Consider the following 22,980-nt stretch of genomic DNA (forward strand, 5'->3'; position numbering starts at 1 on the left):
AAACTGCTGACAGATGCAGGACATGAGATCAGAACTGGAGAGGTTGCCAACCTGAGGCTCACGGCCAGCCATTGATTCGGTCTTTTTATAGTGAAATCTAAATCTAGGGTAGGTATCCCAGCCAAAGACTATGTGTTGCTTTCTCTCGTCACCTCCTCTCCCCACCTTCCCCTCCAGTCTCCCTGTCACGCTTCCCCCTTTCCCCCACCTCCACAAATGTCTTGTCCTCTTCTGTCTTTTTATATTTACTGTCATTGCTTTCTTCTCCTTTTCCTCTCCCTCGTATTTTTCTGTTTCTTCATTTCTTTCTCCTCTTGAGCTACCAGAATACATGGATGCCTGCCCGGCGAGAAAGGAGAGAAAGAAAAGTACAGGAATTTGACTGATGCAGCAAGTTTCTCTTTTCTTGGAGCCTCTAATTCACTATATGGCCCATTTGTGTCTGGAAATAATAGATGGATAGAGCATGTGAGAGGGATGAGATGGGGACTCATTCAGTACTGAGGTCAGTTGGGGCCTTGCAGAAGGGGAGAGAGGCCACTTGTCAATTTAGAAAGGGAGTGTGCTGATTCCAACCAAATAGATAACAATACTGATATACACACTGGCTGATCCACAGCTTATGCCTACAATATACCCAAGGCCTGCTCTTCTTCAACCCTGGCCACTCTCACCATGGGTGAGGTTCATCCCTCATTTATTACTACCTCCTACAGCTCTAGGCTCTACAGCTCATTGTGACAGTACTTTCAAGGTCAGGAGGTTGTAGAAGTGGCCTCCCCACTGCTGAGGTAGGGGGTGCGTAGCAAGCCAGCATCATCCAAAATGTGGGTGACACTAGCAGGGGAAGGAACATAAAGATGGAGGGGGAAGGTGCTCTCCCTAGGAAGAATTTAAGAATTCTGGGTGGAATTTAAAGCTGTCAGTACCTGAGGTTCTGGTGAAAACACTGATGCCAAACTCCGGGGACTCATCTCCCACCAGACCCTCTTAGAAGCATAGAGGATATATAGGTGCAGGGAGGTCCAGTGAGTGCAAAGTCAGGCAACCCCAGGAGGGCAGTAACTATTGGGGGCTCTGTGCACAGAGGCTGGTGTTTGAGTGCTGGGTCAAAAATGCTGACATAACTGTGAAAGGATTTGAGATTGCTCATGGATAACCAAAACATACCTTCTTGGGTGACTTGTATGTAGACTGGTATGACTTGGGTGATGAGTCCAGGATGGACAGATAGACAGAGTTCGCTTCTTGAAAATATTTACTGTGAGAAGCCCAATCTAGGCATGTCTACGTTCAGAGAGGAATAGAAAGCATAACCCTTAAAGCTCTCCTCTGGACTCCTCAGCCTTCGTTGCCTCTCCTGCCAGCCCCATCAAAGTCTTCCCAAGCCCTAGACTGCTACAGTCATTCTGAGCTGGAGCAAGTGGGAACTGTTTAGCAGTGCACTGCTTAACCAAAGCCTTCCTTCCACGCCTGCAGCAATCAGCACATCAGGAAATCGTTGGCAGTAGATCCCATTTCCTGCCTGAATGGGGCTCTTGTGTATTCCCGGATGCTCATCTAGCAGAGGAATGTCAGAGGCTGAGATCCATCTGCCAAAGCCGTGGATCCCCTGCTTTCCGGCTGGCAGTGTTAATGGCTGTGCTTGCACAGTATTTCCTTATCTCATTAGCAGCTGTCAGCACCCCTCAGGGAAGGTTTCTCATTTTGACTGGCAGCCATGGATGATTAATACGCAGGATCCCAGAGGCATTGTTTCTTCTGGCTGGTGATGTGTCATAATTAGAACATTAATCCCCAAGCTGGTGCTTGGATCCTATTCATAAACTGATAGCCAAGGATTGTCTTTAGAAGGGGTGCAGGATACTGCCATATCACAGAGATTGTGATGCTGGGCGACTGAATTAAAGCACAGCTCACGAGCCCTGCAGATGTTGCACCACCACCTCATTAGGGTTATTTTGTATAGACCTTATAAATGTCATAGCACCTGCTCCTTTCCATTGCAGCCTGTGGGTGTGGAGGGATATCAGCGGTTCACAGGAGGCATTCAGGCATTTGCAGGATTGGGACCTTCAAGTATTATAGGGACTTCATCGAAAATGCTTGAAGTCAGCAATCAACAGGTAGAATGGACAGTCTCCTCAGAGTTTGAGGAACATCATTTCAGTGCTGGGTTACTCCCGTGAGAGAGCAATTAGAATAGAAGGGAAACCTGATTGCCAAAGTGAAGACGCAGGTAAAATAATACAGAAATATTTCTGCCCCTATGCAACAGCTGGCATCTGACTTGGTGGGAGACCAGAGGAGTTGTTACGTGTTGCAAGAAAGGAAAGTTGGCAGGCTACAGGAATTCTCCAAGAGTACCACCCATAGCCCTCCGGCTGTTTATGGTTTACCAAGGAAATACAAGCGGCTGGCCCACTGACCTGCTTTTGATTCACTGTCATCTTCAAAAACTACTACTAAAGACCAGAGAAAAGCAGACTCCAAACTGCCTCTGTACCAGAACCCTGAGACTGACAGGGAGCATGTAATATTTTTCATTTTGGGAGAAGATCCTCTCCCACCTTCTGGGCAGCTGATGGAGAGATCCACTGTCCTTTGGGGCGGCGGATGATGAGAAGAGACTGCTGACTACACAACATCCTTTTGGTGGGTCTCCTCGGGGCTGTTTCTCTTGGTGTAACACTGTTCTCCGGAAGGCAGATATGATGATACAAGGTCACAGTGGAGAACCTGCATGTGGAGGGAGCAGGAGAGGGTCACGTGCATTTAAATCCAACAGTTGGCATGTGAGTCTGCCACAGTCATAACCACAGGTCACCAACTAACACCCAACATGTGGGAATAGGACTCATTCCAGCAGTGAAAGTCCAAGCATTTACTCAGTGAGTCAAAGGGATGATTCCACTAACCCTCCCCATAAAAGAAACCAATGATGAAGATGTGAGCAGGATTATTTCATCCAGCAAAGAACAATGGCAGAATAGCACCAACACACAAACTAGTCCATGATACTGGCTGATATTGCTCTTGGCAACACATTATTTAGCTGTTTTAGTCAGTGCTGAGCACACTAAGTAAATAAATAATAGTAATAATAAAACTAGTACGGGAAGTCAAACAGAGGTGCATATGTTTACGCCTACATTGTTATTGCTAATTATTTGTATTGCAATAACCACCTAGATGCTCAAATGAGATTGGGGCCCCGGTGAGCTAGGTTCTGTACAAACCCATAAGAAGAAACAGTCCCTGCCTCAAAGAATTTATAGTGCAAATAGACAAGAAGGGGGAGAGAAATCTCATGCCCAAGGTCACACCACAAGGCCACCAAGTCCCAACCCGGTACACTAGCCATTGGACCACCCTGCTTATCTAGATGTTATCTAGAGAGAGGTTTGTATCTGGAGGCTGGAAAATATAACATGACTTTTCCCAGTAGCTCCACCTTTTTTGCACTGACTATAGCTGACCCAAAATGCACTGCCTCTGCCGAGCTGGGAGACCTGGGTGTGTACATGAGGTGAATGAAGAAGCAAAGAAGAAACACAACACTGAAAAGCAAAGTGTTTGTATTATACAACAACATGGTAAAATTAAGTCAATCTTTTTATATTCCCTCTGATCTGATACATTGCCAAGGACTCCAGAGACTTTGCAAAGGCCACCTAAGGGGGGCTCACAGAGGAAGGTGACTGATAATGGTGTCCTTCCTTTCATGTGCTTTTTCTCTGCCTACAGATATTCCTTGCAGAGCCGATGAAAGAGAGAGCTGCAAAAGCACGAAAGGCCCAGAAAACATTAATAATACTGACACCCCCCCCACAAAGTGGAATAGCTTTGCAACTGCGAGGAACTAATCCTATCGGTGCTGACCTAAGAGACTGTCCATACTTGAAAAGCGACCTGTTGTTATTAATGGTTTTCAAAAATGGGTTCCCACCCCCGACCAGGATTGAAAACAGATTGGCCACTAGTGTGGATAAAACCAAATCTATCAATACCTACTACAGAAAGCATGCAAGGCCCCTGGGTGAAGGAGGTTTCCGTAGAAGGGTGCTGAAAATGATCTGACCCATTCTATCCTAGAAACCAAATTATTATCTATTGAGGGTGACAGGAAGAGGACCAGTTACTGACATCTGTTGCCAGTCCTGGCTCAAAACCACCCGTAACTCAAAGTTACAGGTTCTATTCCTGCACAGGCCCTGATTCAGATCTTGCTTACTCTGCAGGAGAATAGCACATGATCGGGGAAAATTACAGTGATTTAGAAACACTATAAGTGAGATCAGAATGAAGGTTCCTAATCTCCATCCCCTGCCTATGTTTTTGGCAGCTGTAACAAAATTTAGGGATACATATATACAAAATGTGAGCATGTTTGAATATCGATCCAGGCAACCTGTACTTTCTGTCTATCCTTTCCACTCTTCCCTGAGTTTTACCATTGCTAATGATGATTTATACAGTGTGTTGAAGAGGAAGTGGTATATTTTGGACCCCTGAGAAAATAGCATTAACCTAACATGTCTTCTGGTCCCATGACTAGACATAAGTAACTAAGCTTCTAGTCAAGGTCACGCAACCCAGATTCAGCAAAATACCTTCTAAACTCAGCCCTAAAGCATGACAGAGGTAGTTAGAAACCAAGAGTACACCTATCAGAGGTGGTTGAAATTATTTGAATGTCAAAATGTTGACATTTAGAAATGTCAACATTTGAAAAAAGGGAAAAATTTGGACGACATTTTCAGAATATTTCCACCCACCCTTCACACCTTGGTTTTTTCACCAACTTCAGAGCTGGTCAACATTTTTCAAATGTTGAAATTCAAAAAATTTCAAATGTTGATTGTCCAGATTAAAAAAAAAAAGGGGAAATATAATGGGGGGGGGTGGGGAGAAAATAACATATTTTCCTCCTTTTTTCAACCAGTGCTAATAGATATATCAGAAAATACCACTGTTAATAGTCTGTGGATATTTTGTCAAAGTTTGGTTACTAATAAACCAAATTCACCTGCCCCAATACAAGTTGTTGGTTTTCTTTTCTAGATTCTGTGGGACCAGCTACAGAGCTGCTAGGGATGTAGGAACGTCCAGTGGTCCGGGGGCTAGTTAGGACTTAGGAATTTGGGGTTCAAGTCCCTGCTTTGTCACAGTCTTTGTATATGACCTTAACTAAGTCACGTAGCTGCTTTGTGACTGAGTTTCCCCATCTATTAAATTGGACGATAGCCCTGCTTTACCTGTGAGGATCAATATATTAAAGATTGTAATGGGCTCATGCATCTTGGTAATAAGGGGCCATATAAGTAACATGGATAGTTCAAAACCAAACCTCGGACAGGGGCAGAAATAATGAGTTTGCCGTTCTGTATCACCTTGGACCCAGAGTTGACAACAGGTGTTAGCAATTGGTCCCACCCACTCAGACTGGAAAGAAGATGATTTGACAGCTAGTATATTAAAAATGTTGCTTAACAAAGCTTCTCAGCATCCTGGTAAAGTGAATATGTATTATCCCTATTTTATAAGTGAAGAATAGAATCTGAGATTGAACTGAGCAATGGTCTGCACTAACCACTAATTCCCTTCCCCACTGTTTTCCTTACAGTGATAGCAAAGGATTTATGGAACTCCAGGTGGATCCCTCAGGAACAGATCACAGGCCTGGGAAGACCTGCAGGTTGAGATCATCTGGCTTCTGACAAAGAGATGGTTTCAATCAATCCACTCCAGGGAGCCGGTGTACGTGAAAACTCCATGACTTCCAAATGGATGAGGAAGATTCTTTATGAGCCTAGCCAAGTGGAGTGAAAACAACAAGTAGCTAAACATGAAGCTCAAGGCAGCCATACGCAGAGGTGAGATGAGTTAGTGCCGTGGTGGGAAGGTGAGGAAGACTACTATGGGGTGGGTGAATAACTAGTCGGAAAACCGTTCCCAGAGAGTAATCATAAATGTTATCGGTGGTGCAGTCAGGATGGAGGGGCATGTTGAGTGTGATACCACGGGGATTGGTTCTGGTTTTGGTTCTATTCAGTGTCTTCGGGAATGATTTTGATAACGGTGGAGAGTGCATTTATAAAGTTTGTGGACAGTGCCAAGCTGGGAGGGGTTGCAAGTGATTTGAGGACTTCAGTAACTCAGACATAGGTTAGGGGTTTGTTACAGGAGTGGGTGGGTGAGATTCTGTGGCCTGCATTGTGCAGGAGGTCAGACTAGATGATCATATTGGTCCCTTCTGACCTTAGAGTCTATGAGTCTATGAGATTATTGATTGGCATGGTGGCATTTTATTTACTGTATCAGAGGCTGAGAAGCTGAGATGGGGGGAGAGTTTAGATGCAGTATCAGGAATGAGAGAATTGGGCAGAGGGGCTCAGTTATGTTACTAACTGAAGTGGGAAATCAGAGCTTAGAAAACCATCAATGTTCTGAATCTGTAAAGCCACATGTTAATGGTTCTCTTAAACTACTGGAAGTCCCTCAGTGGAATCCTGCACCCTGGTCACTGTTCCATAAATGTGAATGAGACTTTGAAGGATAGAGGGAAAAAGGGAAGGCGATACTTTGCAGACGGGACACAAAAGCTTTCCCATAGAGGGCTCAAGTTTAGTTATGTTAAAAATGAGACAATCCAGCTTTAGCTGTAATGGATTCTTGTGAGAAGGGCAGAAGATGTTCCCCAATGGGGTTAGGTTTTCTTCTCTTGTTAGAAAGATGTGACATTGTAATTTATATCCCAGTAGCATCCTAGGGCCCCAACTGACATTGGAGCTCCAGTGTGATAGGCACAGTACAAACATATGGCCAAAGGTAGTCCCTGTCCGAAGGAGCTTACAATCTAAGGAGACAAGAAAGACAATGGGTAAGAGGGGAAACGGAAGCATCATGCAGTGCTGCCACACGTTAGTGACAGATTCAAGACTAGAGCCCAGGCTTCTGGAGTCCTAAGCTAGCAGCCCAGCCACTAGATCACGCTGCTTCTCAAGGCATTCAGCCATTGGTTATCCTTATGCATCTAGAAGTACCTTGCTAGAACTCCACTCTGTTGCTGTAGCCATGTCAGACCAGGTTTATATGATCATGCTGCAGATATAACCTGGTGTACGCAGGCTGGGGTTTGTATTTTCCTTCCATGTCTTTGAGTGGCACATTGGGGCTCATGCCATCTTTCTGCAAGCTCCCCTGTATTTGTCAAACTTCCCTGATATGGCCAGTAAACATCATTTCTTCCCTCCTAGGTTTGCAATGCATGTGTTTATAGCTAGCACGGTGCAGTTAATTATAGGTCCAATCCTGCAACCACCTTTAATGATGACAGTCCAACCATGAGCCCTTACTCATTCAAAGAGAGCTATTGGCTTCAGTGCTCATGTGAATAAGGATTGCTCTGGCCAATAAGGATTTGCAGGATCAGGTCCTAGTTTCCTTGGTATTATGTTGTTTTTCTTTTTAAACCTTTCCTGATTTCACAGTCTACGTTTGTGAAACAGATAAGAGTTGGGGGATGAAGTCTTTGCAATGATCGTGGGGAGCTTGCCAGCTAGTGGTCACTAACAGAACTGCAGCTGGAGGGAATGTCTCCATTACTGACATCTGGCTCGTCTTTCCAGGATCTCCCCATCTAATGTTCGTGCCTAATTAGAGACCAGGAAATTAATGAGTAAAACAAAGGAATTTAATAAAAGTCTCCAATGCAGATGGATCCCATTAGCTGTTTCTCAACCTGCAGTAACTTTCCACACAACCGCCCCTATGACGAAAGCTGTGAGAGGTCAGTCTGATTAGCAGACACATGTATTTGTCTAGTATTAAAATTCAGCATGGTTAGAGTTGGGGCACACACATATCTGGACATCTTAGGAAAAGAAGATGCTCTTGAGAGAGCCTCTATATTAGGAATGAATGAACGGGTTCAAACTTTCCCCCCAAATTCCAACAGAAACTTTTTGCAGATACTAACTTTTCTGAATTGTTTTTCATTTTTTTGCTTCACTTTCAGGTTCTCTCCAAAATGTTGAGTTATTCATAGGTTCTTGTAAGATCTCTGCCCCATCCATATCTACTGCTTAGGGGATTTCATGTCCAGTTTTGAAGACACAAGAGATTTGAATAAATATATGGGGCCAGATCTTCAACTGGTATAAATCAAGATAGCCCCACTAAAGTCAATGGAACTGGGCCATTCTACACTAAGGGAGGGCATGGTTCGTGAGGAGTGCTTGTTGAAACCAAACCAAAACTCCTGGCCTTCCAGTCTATCTAGGCCTTTATATGTCCCTCATCCTCAGTCTCTGAGCAGCTCACAATCATTACATGTATTTATCCTCACGACATCTCCATGAGGGAGGGAAGTGCTATTATCCCCATTTTACAGTCAAGGAACTGAGGTCCAGAGGCCCAGATCCTCAAAAGTATTTGGGCACCTAATTTCCATTGAAAAAAAGTGGAAATTAGGAGTCTACTACTTTGAGGAGCTGAGCCTCTTTGCCTAAGGCCCAGATCGTTAAAGATACTGCAGTGCCTTACTCCAAGGGAAGTTGGGTGCCTGTTAGGTTCTATGGAGGCCTTAGGCCCTCCCAAGGTGCTCTGCAAGAACGAGGCCAACACACACTCTGCGAGTATTGGCTTTAATGAAGGTAAAGTGACACACCCACAATGGAGACTCCAAGCGTTGCCGTCACAGAGGCGGGGAACCCAGCGCTCTGGAGCTCGGCCTGGTACAGAGTCCGAAAGCCGGCACAAAGCAGGCCCATTTTATAAACCCATTAGCAAAGCTGCTCATGCATAATGCAAAAGGGACTTTCCACCCTCCGGGACCGCCCGGGGCCGCCCCCTGTGGCCAGCAGCCAGGGGCTTTCCACACAGCGGTTCCAACTGGTTATGGCAGGTTGGAACTCGTATGCCATGCCCTACAATAACCGAGCGCTGAGAAAGTGGAACCGCCTAAGCTAGGCCATAACAAAATCTTCCGTAGTTCCCTGCCTTCCTACATTGCCTCAGTTCATTAGGTGCATCAATACCTTTGAGGATCTCAGCCTAAATGATTTGCCCAGGGTCACACAGAACGCTTGCCGCTGAACCAGAAATGGAACCCCAGTCTCTCGAATCCCTGTCTAGTAGACCATCCGTCCTATCTCTGTTGGCTTGCTGCTGGTCTATGTCTTTTTAAGCAAGAGCCAGACTTGGTGTACAGAGCCCTGAGATGTTTCAAAGCTAGAGGACTCTTTGGCCTGGCAGATGTTTTTAGATACTCAGTGTTACACAACCAAGGAAAATACTCCTCCAGCAAATCCATGCCAGGGGGTACACTGAGCACAATGCATGCTGGGACAGAACTCAGGACATTCGGTGAGTGCTGGGTGGATAGCGGTGCAGTACAGCCAGGATTAATAATAAACCTTATAGTTGCGTACCTCCTGACCACAGCTTAGTGACTGTATTCAAGGAGCTTCCACTAACAGGGGACATAAAACTTCATTTGTCTGAGAGAGCTCCTTAAGTCTTAAGCTTCTTTTTTGTTAATAGAGCAAAGCTCCATTAAGCATTTTCCCCTGGCCAGCTGCATGGAAATGAGTATCTACTCTCTGTACACCAAAGTGGCTGAGGAAACGGACAGGGCAGAAGGCTTCAGCTGGGGCTGACACATATCCCATTTCCCCTTGCTATATATGCTCCCAGGCATCATTTATTAGTTCAGTGTTTGTCTCGCAAATTGCAAAGCAATGCCTGGGGCTTGCCCTGCATTCCACACCAGACCCTCTCAAGTAAAGTACAACCATTTATAGCCTCAGCTGAAAGATGCATCCACAGGATGAATCAGAGCAAGAAAAGTGATGGCTATAGAAATAACACCAGGGAATAGTGGACATGCCAGAAATTAAAGTATGTTCCAGAGAGAGAACGGGAGAGAGAGATAGAACTACAGAAAGGAATAACAAATACTAGGTACATGACAGCTTTGGGTTATAGAACCTCATATATCTTCCAGGCAAAACTCCGCTGTCAAAGTACCAGCTTTCAGATGTCAAATCCTTCCCAAAGATCTCACAATTTAGCCAAGATAAGCTCTCGCTCTCTTTCCAGGGTGACACATTAAGGTTGGACCTAGAGATCACAACCGAGTTCATGGCCCTCCTGTGCTCACAACTGTTTACATGCTACTTGGGGGGTTGTACCCTGGAAGGTGGTGACTATGAAAAGGATTTGGGGTCACAGTGGACAAGCAACTCAAAATGAGGTCCTAGTTCAATGCTGTGGGAAAAGGGGCTAATGGGATCCTTGGAGATATAGACAATATTAGTGAGTAGAAGTGATTTTACTTGTGTACACGACATTGGTGAGAGTGATGCTGGAAGACTGCATCCAGTTCTGGGGTCCACATTTCAAAAAGAATGTTGAAAAATTGGAGACGGTGCAGCTAAGAGCCATAAAAGTGATTTGAGGGCTGGAGAAAATGCCTAACAGTGGGAGACTTAAAGAGCTCCATCTGTTTAGTTTATCAGAGAGACTATTGAGGGGGGAATAGTTCACAGTGTATAATCACCTTCATGAAGAGAAAATACTGAGCATTAAAGGGCTCTTTAATCTACTGGAGAAAGCAGAACAAGAACCAATGAGTGGAAGTTAATGCCAGACAAATTCAAATTAGAAACAAGGTACATTTTTTTAAGAGTGAGGGTGATTAACCATTGGGGAAAACTACCAAGGAAAATGATGGACTCTCCATCACTTGGTGTCTTCAGATCAAGACTGCCTGCCTTTTTCGAAGACACCTCTCAGCATGGAACTGACACCATTTATATGCCTCTGGTGGGCCAAAGGCAGAGGTGGTGGATAAGGGCAGGCAAGTTTCATGACTGAATGTGGGGATGAGCATGAGAGGATCTAACTGAGGACAGCTGGGAGATGGTGTAAGTGACACGAGATTTGATTCCCTTTTCCATCCGCACACCCAGCCAAAGCACAAGCCTGCACCCTGAAAAGTGAAAACAGGCAACGATGCCGTGCCCACATGAACAGGCCTGAAAATGCCCCCTAGTCACATTCATTAGTGAATGTTTGCACGGCCCTTTAAAGGGCTGTGTCATTCAATGTGCTAGGGCAGTGATAAAGTATTAGCAGAAGGAGTAGCCCTCCCTATGTGGGTTTGAGGGGGGGTGGTCTTGCCTCCTGAATGCCTCAAATGAAACCCTTAATAATGAATAGCCCTGGGTACATCCAGTGCCCTGCAGAAAGGCATGCTCCCAGTGTGTTCTCGAAAGGATCTTCACAGCCCCGTAGGCATCCACTGAGCCATTGTTTTCTTTTAATTTCTTTTTATAAACTGACTTAAAGCCAGTATAAATATTTATTGGCAACTTGGGAAGCATTTTGCTGCCAGTTATTTGAACATTCTGTTTCCCTCTCGCTCTATATGGGGCAATTAGTAATAAGCATATTTTCAAAATGAATGAGTGGAACATTAATTTCCCCATAGCCTATGCCCTTAAGCCTCCTCCTGCATGGAACACTTTGCATGTGTTTAGGCTCAATGTGGTGGTCAAAGCTTTAAACTGCAGTCCAGTAAAAGGTTTCACAAGGCGTCTCTGAGGATTGCTATTTCTGAGACTTTTGTGCCAGTCATGTTCTCCTCTTTAGCTCTTGAGGGGGGAATCTGTTCCTCAGGGGCCATGATGGAAGAGCTTTCTCACCCATATTGATCTGTTAACTCATATTGAAACAATGGGAGCATACACCATAAAAGCAGATGAGATGACTATATGCTCAGCCTAGCTGCTACCCTACCAAATATCTACTACCTATCATTATTAATTATTAATTAATTCATCATCATCATTATTATTGTGTTACCATAGCATCTAAGAGCCCCAGTCATGGGCCAGGACCCCAGTGTGCTAGGTGCTGCAAGAACATAGAACAAAATGACTATTTCTCCTGAGCTGTGCTGAGTATCGGAACGCCAAGTGACATCGATTATTGGCATTGGGTAGCCCTGTGCTCTATCTCGACTTGCTGATTAATTTTAGTCAGTGCAGGGAAGTAAGGACACAGAAGAAATACACTTCCAGTCTTGATGCCTACACACCATCCATCAATATTAACCAAGGGAGTCCAGTGACAAAGTTCTTTCATAATAATTGAGTCCTCTGGGGCAGATGGAGTTGGAGGAAAAGTTGGTGAGAATGAGTCAATTCATTAATTATCACAAAGTAACTCAGCGGGAGACTGGATTTTTTTCCTAAACACCCAGGCTATATATTTTTTTTATGTACTTCCACCCCCACTTGGTGTGTTCTTTCCATCTCTCTGTTAACCTCTCACTGCTGCCAGTTGCCATACTAAGTTCTGGAGGAGGGGGATTTTGGTATAAAAATGTGCCTAGGTTTCTATTAGCCTGTAAAAATCCCACGCAAATTCTTCCTTGCTGGTGAGAGCCAGTGCCCTTGCATGAATCATGTGTAGTGAGAAGAGTTTGGTCACACACTGTGCTAATCATAATGGACAGAGTAAAATGGAAGCTATGACTGTATATAATGTTTATGTGTAGATTACTTTCCAGCTGGGGAGAGAATCGTCATTTATCATTCCAGCTGGGGAGAGAATCCATCTTTATCTTTTCTTTATCATAGCAGCTTGGACGGTGATCTCAACAACTCAGCAGGTCAGGCTTGGCTCTTACCTCTGGGACCTCCCAGGAAAGCCCAGAGTACTGAGGGAACCAGTGCTAGTGACCCAATAAGTTGTGCTCTTCCATTTCAGCTTCTGAACTAGAGCTGCAGTGGAAAGATACATGGCTGAGTGTATACCAACACCATGGTTGTCATATGGGATTGAAGCAGAGATTTCTCAGCACCAGAAAAACCTAAGCCCCTACCACTTTTGCTGAAGGAGAAACATCAATTAGCTGTAGGTAGCAGGCTCATATCCCAAGGGCAGCAGTGATATTTCCTCTCATAAACTATTGCTAGTATACAATAGGTTCAGAAGTGACTGCATTACAGCATGACGCGAAGCCATAGCCCAGATGCTCAGAGGTGTGTCGATAGGCAGCCTCTTTAAATTGTCAGGAAATGCTTCCCAGTTTATCTGCCTCTGCATGTGCAGTGACTCAGGCCTGAGAGACTGTGGAGAGACCAGGGGGTGGATTACATGTTGGACTGATCTTATTTCCTCTTGTGCTCTCTCTCAGGCACTCAGAGTTCTCCTGAGAATGTGAGAGTTCCCCATTTCTTAAGGGAGGCCCTGCTCCTGATCTCATTGGCTTTTACTATTGACTTACATGGGAGCAGAATCATATCCCTACCCATGAGCTCTTTGAGAGTCCTCCAGGGGCACCCTCAAATGTTCTGTGACGTTATTATTTCATCTTCGGTGAGCACAGCAGGGTTTCTGGGGCTTAGACCTGCATTATGTATTGGGTCAAGTAGGGAATCCCTCATCGTCTGAGCCAGGCCTACTCCTTTCCCTTACCTGCCTTGGGGATAATCTCTGTGTACTCAGCCAATTGCATACCACCTTTCAGCAAGCATGCCAGCCTGTTGCTACCATCTGAAAGCCATACCCCAGACAAGGCACTGAGAATCAGGGGAGGGATGTTTGATTGGATGGCCAAAGGCAACCAAGGATGTTCTAGCTACAAACAAATTTCCTCCTGGATGGAGAAAGCATTACATATTAGCCTCTTTAGCGAATAGACTGAAGAACAAGGGGGTGTTTCAATGGATTTTTTTCCTAAAATATTGTCCTCAAATAGCATTGTTTCAGTTGCTATAGTAACAATGGGCATTTAGAAATGAGGACCAAAGAGCCAACTAGTCAGTTATCCATCTTTTGGGCTAGCTCCCCTGCTTCTCACGAGTGATAGAGACTGAGGTCGAAACCAGAACCTAGCATTCCAACCCCTTTGAATTTAAAGGGAGCTGGGGGTAGATTTAAAGCCAGGGATGCAAATTCCCCTTTATACTAATGTGTTTTCTGATTTTGGTTTGGATGCAACTGAAATCACATGAAAACCCACCATTTTTCATGAGATTTTGGCCCAAGATGGCCAAGACATCACATGATCTGATGAGCTCAAGAGTTTTAGACAATCTAGTAAGGGCAGTTGGGAAGATGTTGGCACCACCAAATCCCTCCTGGAATCTGAACTCCAGCCCTGATTTGTTCTTCAGCATGAGTCCTATCCTAAACCCATCTCCTGTATTAATATCCGTGATGGCTAGACTTCAGCAGGCTCATTGCTTTGGTTCAAATAAACTCCTAAACCATTCAGTTTCTTATCCAAAAAATTATTGAAACCTCCTGATGCTGCAAAACTGGGCAGGAGTCCACATGGAAATGGGCTTTCTGGTGAGTTTACAGGTACTGCTATCTTCCGCTGGAGACAGAATTACCTTGATGAATAGCTCTAAACTTGGTATTCCTGCATTTCTGCTTCCAGTCCCAGTAAATATTCATGATAATTTTTCAGAGGCTCCAACAGACCACATGATATCAGAGTTTACATTGTAACATGATGACTAGACAAAGAAAACGTAAGGTCCTGAACTTAATCCCACAAACCCCAAGAAAAATCACCCTTCATCATAAAAATTCCAGGCTGACTGCATGGGCTTTCCAATAGCAGAATGTTAAACAAAGGGCTCTCAGACCTGCCAAACATGGTGAGCAAGCAAAAGAAAACACCAGGTAAGAAGATAAATTGCTTGATAAAACAAACCACGGGGCACTGCGAATACATACACATATCCATAAATACACAGACCTTGTAATGATCAGTAGAACTAGTTACAAGTGATTTCTTCATGGCCGAATACAGAACTTGAGCAGGCTGACCAACATGGAAGCCTGCATGGATGGCAGACTATGTGGAGCCCTGTGAGTTACAACAATAATAAAACTTCTGTTACTGATTTCAGACACTTTATAAACTAAAAGGGGACAAGTTGCCAGGATCAGTGCAGACAGCACCTCCACCAATAAGTGGTGCTGTATATTCATTTTAGCAATAAGTTGTTGTCTTGCTTTGATACTGTGTTCTTGTCGTGGTACAGGTTGGGGCAGGGAGAGGCTAGGAAGAAGTTATGTCCTGCTTGTGTGTGCTAGATACTTGCAGTGTTCCAATAAATCCTTTGATTTCTATAAATGAATATTACAACCGCCTTCCTCCACTTTCTGCATTTTAATCCAGTTTTCCTTTCCCCCTCATCATATGGATGTGACTCAGCAAATCAGTCTAGGATGCAGGAAACTTCCTGGTTTTGTGTTTTGCTTTTTTGAACTGTCCTAAGGGACAGATTCTCATCCTTTTTACCTCCCACATGCAAACAGCATCCTGTCCCTTTAGCACCAAGAAGCCTGCACTGCCCACACCAAGGCTAGAGAGAAAGAATCTTGAAAGACACTGAGGTCTCTCATGCTGACTCATGCTCATGACTGAATCTTTTCTCCCAAGTGTAATTCTCGGAGCTAATAATGCTTACATATCATGTGAAAAAGAGTTGGGAGATTTTAAAGTTAATTTAGTGCTGGTGAAAAAAAATACAAGATGGACAACTCTGGAGACTTCTAGTTGTCTACAGAACAAGCAATAGTGAAAATTCATTATCTACTGCTCCACCCAATGTACCTCAACCCTGACCTGTAGGGACCACTTTAGCTAGGTGAGAGGATCTGTGCACTGGTTCTTTAAACCTATGTCAGGCAATGAGCCAGAAGCAGTTCTAGCCAGAAGCTCCAGAGTGAAGTAGAGATACGAGCACACACATAGTGGTCGAGATGTTCAAAACTAACTTGTGATTTTTGTGGTGTCTCCAGTTTTGCATGCCCAGCTCAAGACACTTTAACCCTTTAACTGCTGAACAGCAGTCCTCTGAAAATCAGGCCTCTTTAAATCAGGTGTCTCAGGCTCTCAAAAATCACTAGATAATTTGCAACAAAGAGTCCTGTGGCACCTTACAGACTAACAGACGTATTGGAGCATAAGCTTTCGTGAGTGAATACCCACTTCGTCAGATGCATGTAGTGGAAATTTCCAGAGGTTTGCCTACATATTTATGTAGATTATGTAGATTCTTGCCTACATATTTATACCTGCTTCTGGAAATGTGTGTGGTTGTGGTGCAGTCAGCTGTCCATACAACCTAATCTCATATCACCGAGAGATTCCACATAGTTCATCACGCTGTCATCAGATAATGGCAACTGTAGCCTTATAGAACTGTCCACCAGCTTGGAGCAAAACAGTCGGCCATACTGTTTGAAAAACATCCAACCCATTGTCACCATTTTCCCCAACCAGCTCTGGAGGATATGTTGTGAGCTTTTCAAGTATGAGTAATAATGATCTGGATAGGCATAAAACACTCATCAGTACGGGCTTTCATTAATTGTCTTGGAAATAATTGTATTAGATTGTATGCTCTCCGGGCAGGGCCTATGCATTCCTGGGTGTTTTGAAAGTGCCTTCCATGTGGAATCTACACTGTGGAAGTGCATATGGTAACGAACTAACTACTAATAATCATGGTGATAATAATATCAACATAATTCTAAAGCAGACTTCCTAGACATGGTAGGTAGCTGCTTTGTCACAACCAATGCCATTGGCTTACAGTGGGTCTGATTCTCCTCTCTCTTGCACGAATGTACGCCAGGAGTGATTCCATTCACGCCAACAGAGCAATACCTGTGTAAATCGGCTGTGAGAGCAAAATGCAGCCCAGTCTCTGTAGCTGTAATTCATCCTCAGCAAACCATACCACCAACTCTGCCTTTTGTCCTCGGCACCTTTGATGGTCACGAATCTCCTGGGATTTTTTTGTTTTGTTTTGTTCTTAATATTTAAGACACTAGGGATGGAGAGACAATTAATTTTTATTATTTATTTGTACTACCCTAGTGCTTAGGGACCAGAACCCCATTTACAAGGCCAGCAAAACTCTTCCTGGAACCTAGTTCAGAGCTGTCCTGTAAATCATTTCTCAGGTTTTCAACAAATATTCTCTCTTTCCCGCTCCATATGACTGGTGAAAGAAAAGCTGGAATGTTCCCTCTCACACAACAATCACTCTCTTTCCTTAACCTCATTATACATTACTGGCAAGTCTCACCTTCCCATCTCCTCCACTTGGCCTAACTCCCCGCTGCGTTTCAATTCCTTGGGGACTATGTTATCATGATTGGGGGTGGGGGGGGGTGGGGGAAGAGATTACAAAAATAGCATTCTGTAATATTTTATGCAGAAATCAAATCCTCCCTCACTATGAAGTCATTGTTTTCATGCATAAAATTCACTGCAGTTAGGAAATTAATTTCAATTACTAGATTAACTTTTTTTTTTAAGGGCTAGATCCTCAGCTGGTGTGAATGCACATAGCTCAGTTGACATTCATGGAGCTTTGCCGATTTAAACTAGAGGAGGATCTTGCCCTCTTTCTTAGCCAGTTCCAGAAAATACAGGTTGATATAATCAGAAATTAATGTATTTTCAGAGTCAGATTCTCTCCTGCTCTGAGATCTGCCCAGTGCAAGGAGAGAGGGACTGCTAGGTAATTAATTATGGCTCCCTGACTCCCAGGCTACCGTAGGTCCAGCCTTGGCAACGGTGTAAATTAGAACAATCTAGGGGCTGATCTTAATTAGAGCAGCTGCAGATCTTCTCTACATTGAGGTAGGGAATCATTACCGTAATAGCTAGCTCCACTGGCCCGCCCACCACTCAGCTGAGCAATGGCAACTAGATATCAGTCCCCCAAATGGCACGAAAGGAGGCCACCTGCAGAAGACTGCGGCCCAGAAGATAGTATATATGCCACACGGGTAGCTTCAGTGTAACTATGACAGCTGCCATCATGGCCAGCACACCAGGGATTAAAGCAGGGATCTCCAAAGCTAAACACAGCAGCAGCTACAGTTTGAGCTAAAGAGCCAACCCCCCCACCCCCAGCTCAGGCTGCAACAGTCTCATCTCTTCAGTGGGTCATACACGGAGAGGGACCTGTAACACCCACTCTCCAGTGGGTTACCCAAGCTTCCCTCATGCTGTCTTGCTGGCCTCAGCTGGACTGGTCACTGCATAGGGGGGAGGAAAGGGAGGTCTTCATGCCCCTTTAGTTTGCTAATGAGCCTGGCACTTTTACATGTGATGTGGCTGCGAATTAATTAGGAAAAGGACTTAGGCCCAGATCCTCAAAGGTATTTAGGTACCTAACTCCCATTGAAAGCAGCAGGAATTAGGCACCTAAATGCCTATGAGGAACTTGGCCTTAGACTACAATTAATTTGCCATGAGCTCCATCAAGTGACAGATGCTTTCAGTCAATACCACCCTTGGACTCAAACCTGTGAGTGCTAAGCACCCTCAAACCCCTTAGAAATCAGTGAGGGGAAAGGGAGGGGCATTCAACACCTTGCAGGTGGTACTGAGCATCTCGCAGGATTGTGTCAAATATGAACTAGAATGAAAGACTCCAGGCTGTGTTCTGCTAATATCCACAAAACAGCCCAGGGCTTTCGATTTTTCAAAAGAGCTCAGGGCCGGGTTCTTAAGCGCTCAATCGCCAGCAGCTCCTGTTGCAGCACTCACAAGCAGACCCAAGGTGCAGAGCTCCTGGGACATTCTCACAACTTATTGAGGTGCCTAAATGGCAACAAAGCTCTTTGAAAAATCTCCCTGGACTGCATTTACTGAGCCCTTCTGAAAACTCCTCTCCCTGATTAACTCCGACTATTTGTTTTCTTCGTATGTAACTCTGTGTTTGAAATAAAATAATTTAACAAAAAAAAAAGGCAAAATATTTACTATTAATATCGCTGCTGAGCAAAGATTGTCCTGATTCAGCAGATCCTCAGATGGAGTAAATGGCATAGCTCCATTGACTCAAAGCTGCACCAGTTTTGAGCATCTGATGCCAAGGCTTTCAACGACAGACTTTAGAAAGGGCGGCTGAAATAATCTCAGCTGAGTTTAAATGCACTCTCTTTTCGTTGTCAATTTTGCCAGTTTACAGTCGTTGAGAGAGCACTTTCCTTCAGAAAGATGAGTGCATAAAGCACTGTCAAGAAAAAAAAAATCAATATGGAATAACCCTTGCAATTGCATTTATAGCTCAAGGGAACCTGTTATTCTTTTAAATCTACCCAAAACCAACACTCTGAGTGGCTGCCTATTTGTTGGTGTTAAGACAAATGTCGTAGATAATGAAATCAGGATACGTTGACCCATTCTTAGCTGTAGCCAAGCTGTGCACAGCAGTGCTCAATTTAAGGTTGGTTCTGCTTGTGCAAAAGTGGCAGAAAGCCATCTTTGTGCATTTCATTACTGATGTCAGTCCAGTCCCCAGTTTAAATTGGAGCAGTCTGATTCTTTGTACTGTCTCTACCTTTTTATCTAGGAGCTGAGATGACTCTAGCAAGGCCTAAAGCTACATATTATTCTGACAATTGGAAGGAAGATACTCTCTTTGAGGGTATGATCAGCCCAGTTAGGAGAGCGGGACGCCAGGGAGTGAGCTATTCCCTATATCATGTTTTGTAGGCAGCAGGGGCATGCCCGGTGACACTTGGCATGGCCAGAGAGTCTAAGCTAGTGCCTCAAAATGTTCCTCCTCCTTGCCACCATCACTTCCATCTTCCTTGGCCGGCGCTTTCAAGGAGCTGGTTTCATCCATATCCAGGCGTTTCTCTCTTCCAAGTGCGTGTTTCTTCCAGGTGTAATCTGCCTCGTGGCATTGACACTGTCAGCTGGGAGGGACATGTGCCTTTGGATATCAGACGTGAATTGGCAGAAGGGGTGGAGGCATGATGACAGTGGCCTCTGCCAGGTGTCTCCTATATGCACTGAAAAGCAGAAGGGATCTCTCCTCACACAGGGGCACCGAAGGATGAGAAGCTGTTGCCCATCACCACTCTCTTTGAAACAATTAACGGAAGCCAATTTAGAGTTTGCCTTCCACTCTCACTGCAGCTAGTATATGGGTCAGCAGCAATTTGAGTCCAGCTGGGTCAGAAACAGTTCATAGGCCTTACAGGAGTCATGAGGTTTCTATCCACAGTCGTCAGCACAGCTAAAGCCATCAACAGCGTGCATCCTGGTTGTACAGGCTCTAGGAAGCTGATGGAATATAAACTGAACTCTAAGGGTGATTTCCACAAAAGCATTTAGATGCCTAAATTCCAGATTTAGGTGCCTAAGTCCCTGTTTGGATCCACAAAACTCCACCAACCCTGTTGGTGCCTAAACTCATTTGACGCCTCAGTCTCTCAGGGTAAAAGTTTCCTAGGCACCCATGTTTCTGCTTCTGGGCATGTGCACTGCTGCCTCTCTCTGTGTGTCCAGATGCCTATCCAGAGCACGTCACAAACCAGTGCAAGACAGGCATTTGGCCACCTGAGTTGCATACTGGGCCTGATTCTGAGGGCACCTAGCACATCAGATCCCAGCCGAAATTTAGCTGGGGGAGGTCGTGGGGCCCAACTTATAACTTTCGGCTGAGTGGCTAGAGCACTTGCCTGGGAGGTGGGAGACCCAGCTTCAATCCCCCGCCCCCCCCAGAGTGTGGAAAGAAAGGATCTGAACAGGGGTCTGCCCACCACTCAGGAGCATGCTCGAACCACTGAGCTAGGGGTAGTCTGATGTGGGGCTCCCTCTGTCTCTCCTGTGGAAGCCGTTCCATTGTGGATAAATAACAAAAGAGTGACTGGAGCAAAGGGACCAGACCCCACATCTCCCGCCGGGTTGCCTTGACCAGTGAGCCAGAGTCATTCTCATGCTTTCTGGCTAGCCCCAAAATACTTCAAGCGTCATTGGGACAGAGAGTGAGTCGGCAGGAAAGTGGTCCCAGGGAGAGGCCGAGAGGCCTAGCAGGAGGGATAAGAAGCCACCCATGTGGGACTCTCTCCTTCAGGGTCCAGAAGATGCTCGTCTGACTAGACAGCAGAGACATTGTTTGAGGACTTTAAGTTTGGGCGCTCTCAGTCAGGCTCCTGAGGTGAGGACCTTATGAACTGATAGTTATCATGGCTCCTTCCCTGAACCAGACTTGCCATTTTGTTAGTGTGTGTTGGCCTCTCTTTGCCCAGTGAACTGACTGATGCCCTGCTGGGTGGGGGAGAAAGTGGGACTCATGTATATTACTACAAGGGAGTGTGCAGAGACAACCCAGAGCATTTACAGGAGTGTAGAAGACTGAAGGATGTGGATGGAGGAGGGAGCTCTGCAAGGGAGGACAAGAAATAAGCCCAGAGAGTAGGTTTTCTTAACCTTGTATTACATGTGATTATGCACCCCCGAGCACTCGTAAAGCCTGTAATAATATCTCCGAGCACCTCAGGCTCCACTTCTGTGGTCGGTGATGTCACCAGAAGCCCTGGCTGGAATTCCAGCCTGATGAGATAGCGCGGGAGGCAAGGAGGTGAGAGTTATTCCCTAGATCATATTACGTAGGAAGCAGGGACATGCTATAGGGGTGCTTGAAGTTGTGTTTAAGGGAACACAATCCACCTTGGAGTGTCTTGTCAATATAAAAAAAATGGCTGGAATGGTAAAAACCTCGAAGCTCTGCCACAGCTACTCACGCTGGGATCCAAGAGGAAATTCATTCTGTGGCAGCGCCAGCACCAGCTGAGCTGTGGGGGTTTTTTTTGGTCAGACGTCTCTTGTTTTTGTTAGCTCTGTTTCTTGAATGCCGCCTTCATGAGGAAAAGTCAACAAAGCCAGAGCGGGGGTTTCGCAGCATGCTGGCCTTGCGTCCATGATTGAAAGCTCTTAGTGGGTAAGCCTGACCAAGGTCATAATTACTGGCAATGTGTCACTTTCCCTGTTTTATTAAGGCTATTTTCACACTTTTAGCTGGAGTTTCTACTCAGTTTGCTTATTTTTCCACCAAGGCCTGGCTTTCCTCAAAAGCTCAGATCCCTTTTTTACTACATTTTTTTCACATATTCCGAACGTAAATGTGTGTGGAAAAAAATGAACGTGCTGTGCTGTTTGTCTCCCTGTTAGCTTTTGGTGTTGCAACACCCATGTGCCCTGAAAGACTGCTGTGAGACATCAATGTGTCATATCCAGGACAAGGGTGTAATAGGTGGCAAGTGATCTCTGTTCATAGAATACCAGGGTTGGAAGGGACCTCAGGAGGTCATCTAGTCCAACCCCCTGCTCAGGGCAGGACTAATCCCCAGACAGATTTTTACCCCAGTTCCCTAAATGGTCCCCTCAAGGATTGAACTCACAATCCTGGGTTTAGCAGGCCAATGCTCCAACCACTGAGCTATCCCTCCCCCCATAAATGGCTCATGCAGGGGGGTACTGGATGGCTCTGGGGAACTGGTAGTTGGCCACAAAACCTGGATTGCCTTCTTGAGTCCATCCCAGTTTGCTAGGGACCATTTTTGTTTGTATTATGGTACCCAGAGGCCCCAACCGAGATCAGGGGCTCCATTGTGCTAGGCACTGTACAAACACCCACATAATGAGAGACAGCCCCAGCCCTGAAGAATCTACAGTCTAAAAAGGCAAAAGGGTTGGAGTATACACAGGTGCAGAGAAGTGAGATAACTAACCCGACGTCACACGACAGGTCTATGATAGAGCTGGTAATAGATCCGAACTGTCTGACTCCCACTCAAGTGATCTAACCGCTAGGAGGTTGATTGGAGTAGGACCTGTGTGGAATGAGATGGTGACCCTGTATCCAGTCCCCAGCTACATCAGTGTCATGGCCCATGGGTCCCAACCCCAGGTCCACAGGACATTGTCATGCTCCAACCGTTCACCTAATTGTTTACTGGTATTAGCCAGAATCAGAACTCATTGGAGCCCAGCTCAGATTAGGCAGCAGCCCCCATTGGCCCTGACTAGTGGAAGACATAAGAACATAAGAACGGCCATACTGGATCAGACCAAAGGTCCATCCAGCCCAGTATCTGTCTACCGACAGTGGCCAATGCCAGGTGCTC

The 22,980-nt window shown here is 45.2% G+C and overlaps 1 long non-coding RNA gene across 2 annotated transcripts in view; it reads right to left on the minus strand.

Moving 5' to 3' along the window:
* Window positions 1–208: 208 nt before the first annotated feature.
* Window positions 209–22,980, minus strand: part of LOC120386814 — a 34,033-nt gene continuing 11,261 nt past the window's right edge. For both annotated transcript variants that reach the window (XR_005589930.1, XR_005589929.1), the window contains exons 2-3: window positions 1,171–2,739; window positions 209–339 (exon numbers count right to left, since the gene is read on the minus strand). This is a non-coding gene — a long non-coding RNA (uncharacterized LOC120386814). The remainder of the gene's footprint in view (window positions 340–1,170; window positions 2,740–22,980) is intronic.

This window comes from Mauremys reevesii, linkage group 19 (assembly GCF_016161935.1).
Source record: "Mauremys reevesii isolate NIE-2019 linkage group 19, ASM1616193v1, whole genome shotgun sequence".
Lineage (NCBI taxonomy): Eukaryota > Metazoa > Chordata > Testudines > Geoemydidae > Mauremys > Mauremys reevesii.